This window comes from Carassius auratus, chromosome 17 (genome assembly GCF_003368295.1).
Source record: "Carassius auratus strain Wakin chromosome 17, ASM336829v1, whole genome shotgun sequence".
Classification (NCBI taxonomy): Eukaryota; Metazoa; Chordata; class Actinopteri; order Cypriniformes; family Cyprinidae; genus Carassius; species Carassius auratus.
The window spans coordinates 6730118-6738589 of NC_039259.1; positions in this window are offsets into that span (position 1 = coordinate 6730118).

The following is an 8472-nucleotide window of genomic DNA, read 5'->3' on the forward strand; positions in this document are numbered from 1 at the left end:
GGGGCCCATGCTGGTATTTTGCGGATACAATGAGCCTTTGTTGCCTAAGACAAAAATTGATTGGACCTAGATTGTTTTGCACATAGAAATTTTTGATGGTTTGTTTGGAGTATGCAAGCTAATTTAATTTATTCTTCCCTTTCTGAAAACATCTCAGTCTATCTGTTGGTAGAGTAGACAATGCAAAAGACCCTTACCAGGGTCTGTATTGTGGCAGCCCATCCAGATACAGCAGCTCCACCAGGGCCTCCCTGCTCAGCTGAATGACAGTGTACACAGAAATGTTTTGTTAAGTTTTATATACTCTTCATTTAAAATGTTGTTAAAATGTTGTTTTTCTGAAGGTTCTAAGTTATGTTGTTAAAAGTGGTTTCAGTAATGTTTTGAATGATTTGAACTTAATTTTCAAGACAAAAATAAATGTATTTGAATGTTTCTATTAAAATAAGAATGTAAGAATTATAAGTTGCAACAATGTACAGAGGAAACTTTTTTTTTGCGTGGAAATAAAAAAAATACAAAATGTAAAGTACTCAGCCTCATTTAAAAAAAATGACATTACAAATGTAAATTCATAGAACTTTTAATTTTTTTATTTCATGGGCAAACTGACTTAAAATAAGACCCATTTTTCCATTCTTTTCTCTTCTTGAAAGAATGGTTAATAAATAATTTATTTGATAACCATTCTCTCAAGAAGACAAAACAGTTGGTCCATTCTCTCTCTGCTCTCTTGGGCTCTTCTCTCCTCCATCCCACTCTGGAACTTGATCTCTTCTCAGAGTAGCTCCACCAGCTCATCCTCACGGCCCTGTTTTTTCTTGACTGGTCTTGGTGCTGGCTCCTCCTCATCTTCGTCAAGATCACCCACTGCACCGTTTCCTCAGTGATGGAGGCAATTAGGACAGGGGGGTTGCTTGAGGACCTCTGCCCTAACACATCATCCATGGGATTAATTGGTGAATGAAAAACAGGCTTTAATTTAGATCCATGGAACACCAGTTGAATTCTCCTGTATGCTGGAGGGAGTTTGAGGCGGACTGCCACCAGACTAATAATTCTGGTGACAGTAAATGGGCCAATAAATTTGGCCTCAAGCTTATTACTGATGGATCGGAGAGAAATATTCTTTAATGAAAGTCACACTTTTTGCCCTACGACGTAGATGGGAGGATCCCTCCTGTGAGGGAGGGATACCCGAAAAGAAAACTAGTGAAATGTGGGACCAGGGTCTCAAAGGAACTAACATCGGTTGAAGGAGTCCAGCAGGGGGTTGATTGGAAGACTTCAAAACAGCACAGACAGAGCAAGCCAAAACAAAAAGACAAATGTCATGAACCATGGCTGGCCACCAAAACCGCTGTTTAACAAGAAATATGGCACGATTAACCCCAGGATGGCAAGCTACTTTGGAATAATGACCCCATCGGATAACTTCGGACCTTAAAGCCTCTGGCACAAACAACTGACCCGGTGGGCATCCAGGCGAGGGCATTACCCCTTGCAAGGCTGTGCGAACCTTCGCCTCGATGTCCCACATGACTGCAGAAATAATGACTTTCTGCGATACAATGGCTTCGGAAAAAGATGGGCGATCCGAAACATCAAAAATACAGGATAGCGCATCCGGTCTGATGTCTTAGAACCTGGACAATAAAAAATAGAAAAATCGGTAACACTTTAGAATAAGGTTCCATTAGTTAATGCTAGTTAATGTATTAATTAACATGAACAAACAATGAATAATACATTTATTACTGTATTTATTCATCTTCGTTAATGTTAGTTAATGAAAATACAGTTATTCATTGTTAGTTCATGGTAATTCACAGTGCATTAACTAATGTTAACAAGCACAACTTTTGATTTAAATAATGCATTAGTAAATGTTGAAATTAACATGAACTAAGATTAATAAATGCTGTAGAAGGATTGTTCTTGCTTAGTTCATGTTAACGAAAGTAGTTAACTAACATTAACTAATGGAACCTTATTCTAAAGTGTTACCGAAAAATCCAAACAACTGAAAAAAAGAGCCCACCGAGCCTGCCTAGAGTTTAATCTTTTAGCGGACTTGATGTATTCAAGATTCTTGTGATCAGTCCAAACAATAAAAGGAACCCCCGAACCTTCCAACCAATGATGCCACTCTTCCAAAACGAGCTTGACTGCCAACAGCTCTCTGTTGCTCTGCGGGGGGACAAACGGTGAGAAAAATACGCACAAGGATGCACCTTACCATCCGTGAGGGTACGCTGGGGTAGAACCGCGCCAACCCCCACCTCTGACGCGTCAAGGGGCAATAAGGATGGGTGCTGAAACGAAACAGCTTTTTAGTTTGGAAAATGCAGCATCCGCTGTACAAGACCACCTGAAGGCAGTCTTGATGGAGGTTAACCCTCTGGTGACGGATTGGGCGGTACTGCCCAAAATGGCATACTTTTACAAATGTGTAGTTATCTCAAAAAGTATTAATACTAGAGAGATGTGGTGTATATTAAACACTTCCCTTATTGCGCAATACCACTGCGTAAACAGGCCAATGAAAACGATTGACTCTGTAGCTCTGCTGTAGCCTTGTAAAAGCTGGATGGACTATTATAGTAAAAGACATAATCAATAAGTGTTCGGAGAATCAGCATCAGGGTGGAGAAAGCAGAAAGCGATCGGAGTGTTACAGAGAGCGATCGGAGTATTAGCGAGCACAAAGAGCTAAATTCGAGAGAGATACAGCATTATTACAGAATTGTTTTATCAAAATGGCAAGCAGTAAAAGATTTACGGCAGAACAAGCTCAGGAACAATTACTGGAAAGGCCTGGGGAGGCCTTGCTTTGCTCACTGGCATGCCTAGGACTGTTTTAAAAAAAAGTTAATTATTTAATTGTTCTTTACACATTTGATTAAACAATAACACATTTCTGCCAAGCAAAGAGTTTGAAAAATATTTACTTTTTGTTCAAAAACTGTTCTATATTGTTTTTCGGTAATAAATGACAAAAATCTAATTTTCGTTTTTGAAATTCTCTAGTTTATTGTACAATTTTTCACTCATATTTCCTTTATAAACATATTGCATGCATGCTTATGGTAGCTTAGGGTCTTCTGAATCCATAGATACCAAACACAGGGTGTTCCATCTCCTTTACATATGATTTATAAGCCCAAATATAAAAATAGAGAAAACAGACCAAAAAGGGCTTAGTCCCAAAAATAAAAAATAAAACGCCTAGGACTGTTTGTAAATAAAGTTAATTATTTAATTGTTCTTTACACATTTGATTGAACATTAACCCATTTCTGTCAAGCAAAGAGTTTGAAAAATATATTTTTGGGTCAAAAACTTTTAACTATTGTTGTGAGAGGTAGGATTTTCAGTAATAAATGACAAAAATCAAATTTTCGTTTTTTAAATTCTCTAGTTTATTGTACAATTTTTCACTCATACTTCCTTTATAGACATATTGCATATTATGGTAGCTTAGGGTCTTCTGAATCCATTGATACCAAATACATGGTGGTCCATCATCATTACATATGGTTTATAAGCCGAAATGTAAAAATAGAGAAAACGGACCAAAAAGGGCTTAGTCCCCTAAGGGTTAAGGAAGTCAAAGGGGCCGCTAGCTGGCTGAAATTGCAAATAAACCATCGGTAGAAATTGGCAAAGCCCAGAAACCTCTGCAGGGGGCCTTACGAGACTCTGGGGTTGGCCAATTTATCACAGCCTGAATCTTGTCAGTTGATCTTGGCTGCAAGAGAATCAGAAATATATTTCTCCAAGACCACCCTCTCCAGATTGGAAAGCGAATATGATTTGCCTTTAGGCAGAGATGTACCTGACAATAATTCTATAGCACAGTCATAGGGACGATGCCGAGAGAAGCAGCCCGAAAACTTACTGAACACTCTCTTCGGATCAAGGTACTCACGTGGCACCTTAGACATGTCAGTGTGATCATCCTGAAACACAGAACAAGACACAGGAGAACATGCAGAAAAAAGACATGACGCATGACAATGTTCACTCCAGGATAAGTCAGAATTCTTTCCCCAGTTTATGTGGGGATTATGGAGCACCAGCAAGGGATGCCCCAAAACCACAGGAGCAGCAGGAGTGTCAGTTAAGAGAAAGTCAATGTTCTCAGTGTGTTGTCCAGAGATGATGAGTTTAACAGAGACTGTGGAATGTGTGATGGAGGGTAACGGCTGACCATCTAGTGCCACCACAGAGATGGGTTGAGAGAGTTCTACCATGGGTATCTTAAGTCTTTTTGCAACAATAATGTCTAGAAAATTACCCTCCGCCCCCGAATCCACCAAAGCCTCACAATCAAAAGTTAGAGAATGGAGTGTCAGCCTTACCGGTAGCAACGTGACAGAAAGAGAGGTCCACCCGTCAGTAACCTCTTACCTACTGGCAGGCACCGGCTTTTACTGGACATTGCTGAACGACGTGACCGGTGGCTCCACAGTACAAGCACAAACCTCTCTCTCTGCGTCTCTGCTTCTCCTGCTGTGAAAGGCGAGACCTGCCCATTTGCATGGGTTCAGGATCTGGAAAAGAGAACTCACTCTCGCCAGTGACTGATGACAAGTTACTATGATGAGTGACGTCAGGGATTCTCCGTAGCGTCTTCTGTTGACCACACCTCCTTAATCTGGCATCCACACGAATGGCCAGTTCTTTGAGTTTATCCACCCCCACAGGTAAATCCAAGGTATAAATCTCGTCTTTGATGATATCCGTAAATCCGTGTAAAAACAGGTCCAACTGTGCCTCAGAATTCCAACCGCATTCCGTGGTTAAAGTACAAAATTCGATAGAATAATCGGCTACAGTGCGTTCCCCTTGTCGCAGCTCCGCGAGAAGTCTAGTTGCTGCTCTGCAATAAGCAGCGTGTTCAAATAACATCTTCAGCTCCTCCGAAAACGTTTGAAAGGAGGTGCAGCACGGAAGTCTATGTTTCCACACGGTGGTTCCCCAGCTTGCCGCTCATCCTGTGAGCAGAGTTATAATGAAGGCTACTTTAGATTCCTCGGTGGGTAACGATAACAGTTGAAGAGAAAAATAGAGGGAGCATTTAGAGGTACACAGCTGGGGCTCCCCGAAATAAAAGGCTGGTGGTGGTAGACAAGGCTTAAGAGAACGGGTGCTTTGATCCATGGCAGCTGGTGGATTGGACACAGGTAGTTGCTGAGAAGAAACGGTCTCTAACTTGAAGTGCTGAAACTGAGTGGTAAGTTCCCGAAACCTGAGGGACCAGGGCTCGGACAGCATGACCCGTAGCCATCATCTGGTCCTCTTGGTGTTCCATGCAAGAGTTACTACTGGTTAAGAAGTCTCATAATTCTGCCAAGCTTGCTGGATCCATTCTTGGTTGGTTCATTCTGTCACAATGATCGAGTCACGAGATTCAAGATAAAAAATGGTTTATTTGTAACTCAGATAGCCAGTAATGAGAACGTAGGAAGATGATGGCATAATCCCAGATGAATCATGTCCAGATCGCTCAAGCTGCAGTCACTCAAACCCAGCTCAGGAATCCCAGGCGGGCAAGGAAGAATCCCAACTGGATGGACAGGAACATGACTAGACAAGAAAGACAGACGAGAAATCAACGAACCAACAACACAAACAGGATGCCAGCCAAACTTAAAGAGACTTAGGTCTCTGCAGAGCAAAAGTGGGCGTTTATCAACATGTGGGTGTTTTCAAACTGCTGGGTGTTTCTAAATCATGCAATCTAAATGATGCCCCTTCCCCAACCCCACCCCTAAACCTAAGGTCACTATGATGTCAACCAATCAGGTATCATGGTGTAAAAACACCCTGATCTGTTAACTCCCATTACTTTCCTGCAGAGACCTATATTTAAACTTAAAGGCAGCGCAAATGAGCTGCAGCTGGTGCTAGTTAACAGACGCACACAATCAGACAGAGACACAAGATGAGCGCACTGACCCATGAACCTTGACAGTTATAGATCAGGGGTGGATTCTATCATGTTGATGTAACTAGCATCAATGCGCCCAGACTGAGTTACTTTAATAACCTATATAAAACCACATATACTACACATCCTGTTCCTAAAGATCTATCTTCCTACAGAGTTCAATTCCAACCCTGATTACACAAACATGTCTATAATTATCAAGTGCTCCTTCAGATCCTAATTAGTTGGTTCAGTTGTATATGCAAACAAAAGAAGTTCCAGTAGTCCTCACTGACAATGAAACATTTGCTAGATGTTAGCTGCTATATGGCAACTTGTTATTTCCTGAAGTGCAGAAACACCCCAAGATAGCCATGAACCCAAGAATCTTTATCATCTTTATTAGTGGTTGTTTTTGTTTCAGCATATGGGTTTGTGAATGGAGACATTACTTGTCTGTTGTCTGTTATTAGGAGGTCTTTGGTGAGGACTGCCATTGTTTCAATATTCTTTGTGCATCATCTTCAGGAAGGCCAGATCTTTCAACAATGGAGCCAGTCTGATGATATCCTTTGTAGACTGGAAGATCAAGTCAAGTTGTTGACTCGAGTGAGGTGAATGAAGCCATATGTTCATTGTAATGGCAAAACTTCTCTTTGATTTTGATATTGATAGGGCACAGTCTCATTTGGCTGTGGCGCCTTTTCATGAAAATACTTGTCTTGAAAGCACAAACCTCAATTGGTTTGTACTACTATTACCCATACCAAGGTTAATTTCAGAGCAAAAGGAGCATGTGGAGGTCCAATGCACTTTTCCAGTACTTTGTGCACCTCAATTATATCTTTTTCAGGAATAAGGAGAATCTCTTCCTTAGAATAATTAGAGCTAATAAATGTAGGCGCAGCCCATGGACGTGTGCCAGCAACAAGTTTACTCCCTGACTCCACCACAGTCTCTCAAAAGTACAAAGAACTGGCGACTGCTAAGAGAGGGGACATGGTTGAAGAAATCAAGGGGGTCATGTCTTTGATAAATGTGGGCATGACAACTGACATGTGGACGGATGATCACCGTAAAATAAGCTACATATCAATCACATGTCACTATGTCACACCACAATTTGACATGAAGGGCAGGGTACTCACCACAACAAGCTTCCCAAATGAGGCCAAAATAGCAGACAATATTCGAAAAGAGTTGCAGCAGCAATTTGTCTCAGTCCTTGGATTTCAAGCCTCAGTGATGAATTGCGATGTCTGGGTAACCGATCAGGGCGCTAATTATGCTGCCACTCTTCGCCCATACCGGCACCTGAACTGTCAAGACCACCTGTACAACACTGCCCTCCAACATGCCCAGAAGTAGCAGAGACCCTGCTAGCCATCAAGGCTTTAGTCTGTTATTTAGGCAGTCAGGTCTGACAAGCCGATTGTCAAAAACTGTCAAACAGATAGCAGAAACCAGATTTAGCACCGTATTTCTCACCCTGGAGTCAATTGAGTCAGTCTACGCAGAGTTACAGGAGATACTTCAGAGCTATGGTGAGAGCCAGCAACTACACGATGTGTCCCCTGATATGCTGGCTTTCCTTGTGCAATTTCTGCGCCCGTTCTACGACGCACAAAGGGAGTTGGAGGGGGATCAATTCCCAACACTGAACCTCGTCGTGCCCTGGCTTCACAAGCTGAAACACCATTTATCCGCCAACTACACCTTGAGTGGATAATAAAGAAAGTCCACATCCAGCCACTTTACAAACTGGCCATATTCTTATAGCCAAAGTTCAGTCAGGGATGAAATCTTTCAGCTGGCCAAACGTCAGGTAGCCTTCTTCAGAGAGGAGGAGACAGCAGTGCAAGATGCGGATCAAGCAGCCGGTGAGTTTTTCTTTTAAGTATGTGTATTATTATTTAATTATTATTATATTTTTGTGATTGTTGAGGACAATAATCCTTGATTTTGCAATTTTATGCAATGAAATTGCATGAACCTCCAAAAACTGTGGTTTGATGAAAAAGAGAAAAAAAGGTGATTCCCTCAACACCCTGTTTCTCACTAGGCTACTACCTTAATGTAAAGAGTAATTTCTGATAAATTCCTATGATAACCAAGCATACTAAATCACAGAATAGTTAAATCCTCGTTGTGTTTTATTTCAGACCTTAATTAACACATGGCTCAAACTCTGTAGCTTTACAAAAGGAATATTCAACCACTTCTGTAAAAATGGACAGATAAAATATAAAAAAAAAAATTAAATGTGTGCTTCCTGTTTTACAGAGGTAGCTATACAAAACAGACATCTTCTGGTAAATTACGTGCTTCCAATGCAGAAAGTGCAATCTCTTACTGCAATGTAAATTATGTTAGATACTACTAATATACTTACAACTGTAAGATTTTGGTACTGTTCTGTAACAAAAAAGTGCAATCTTACAACTGTAAAGTTGCATCAACTTCTGAATGAAACTACAACAGTCCAATGTGAAAATGAAAATTATAACTGCGTAGCCTCTAACACTGTTAGTAGCCTA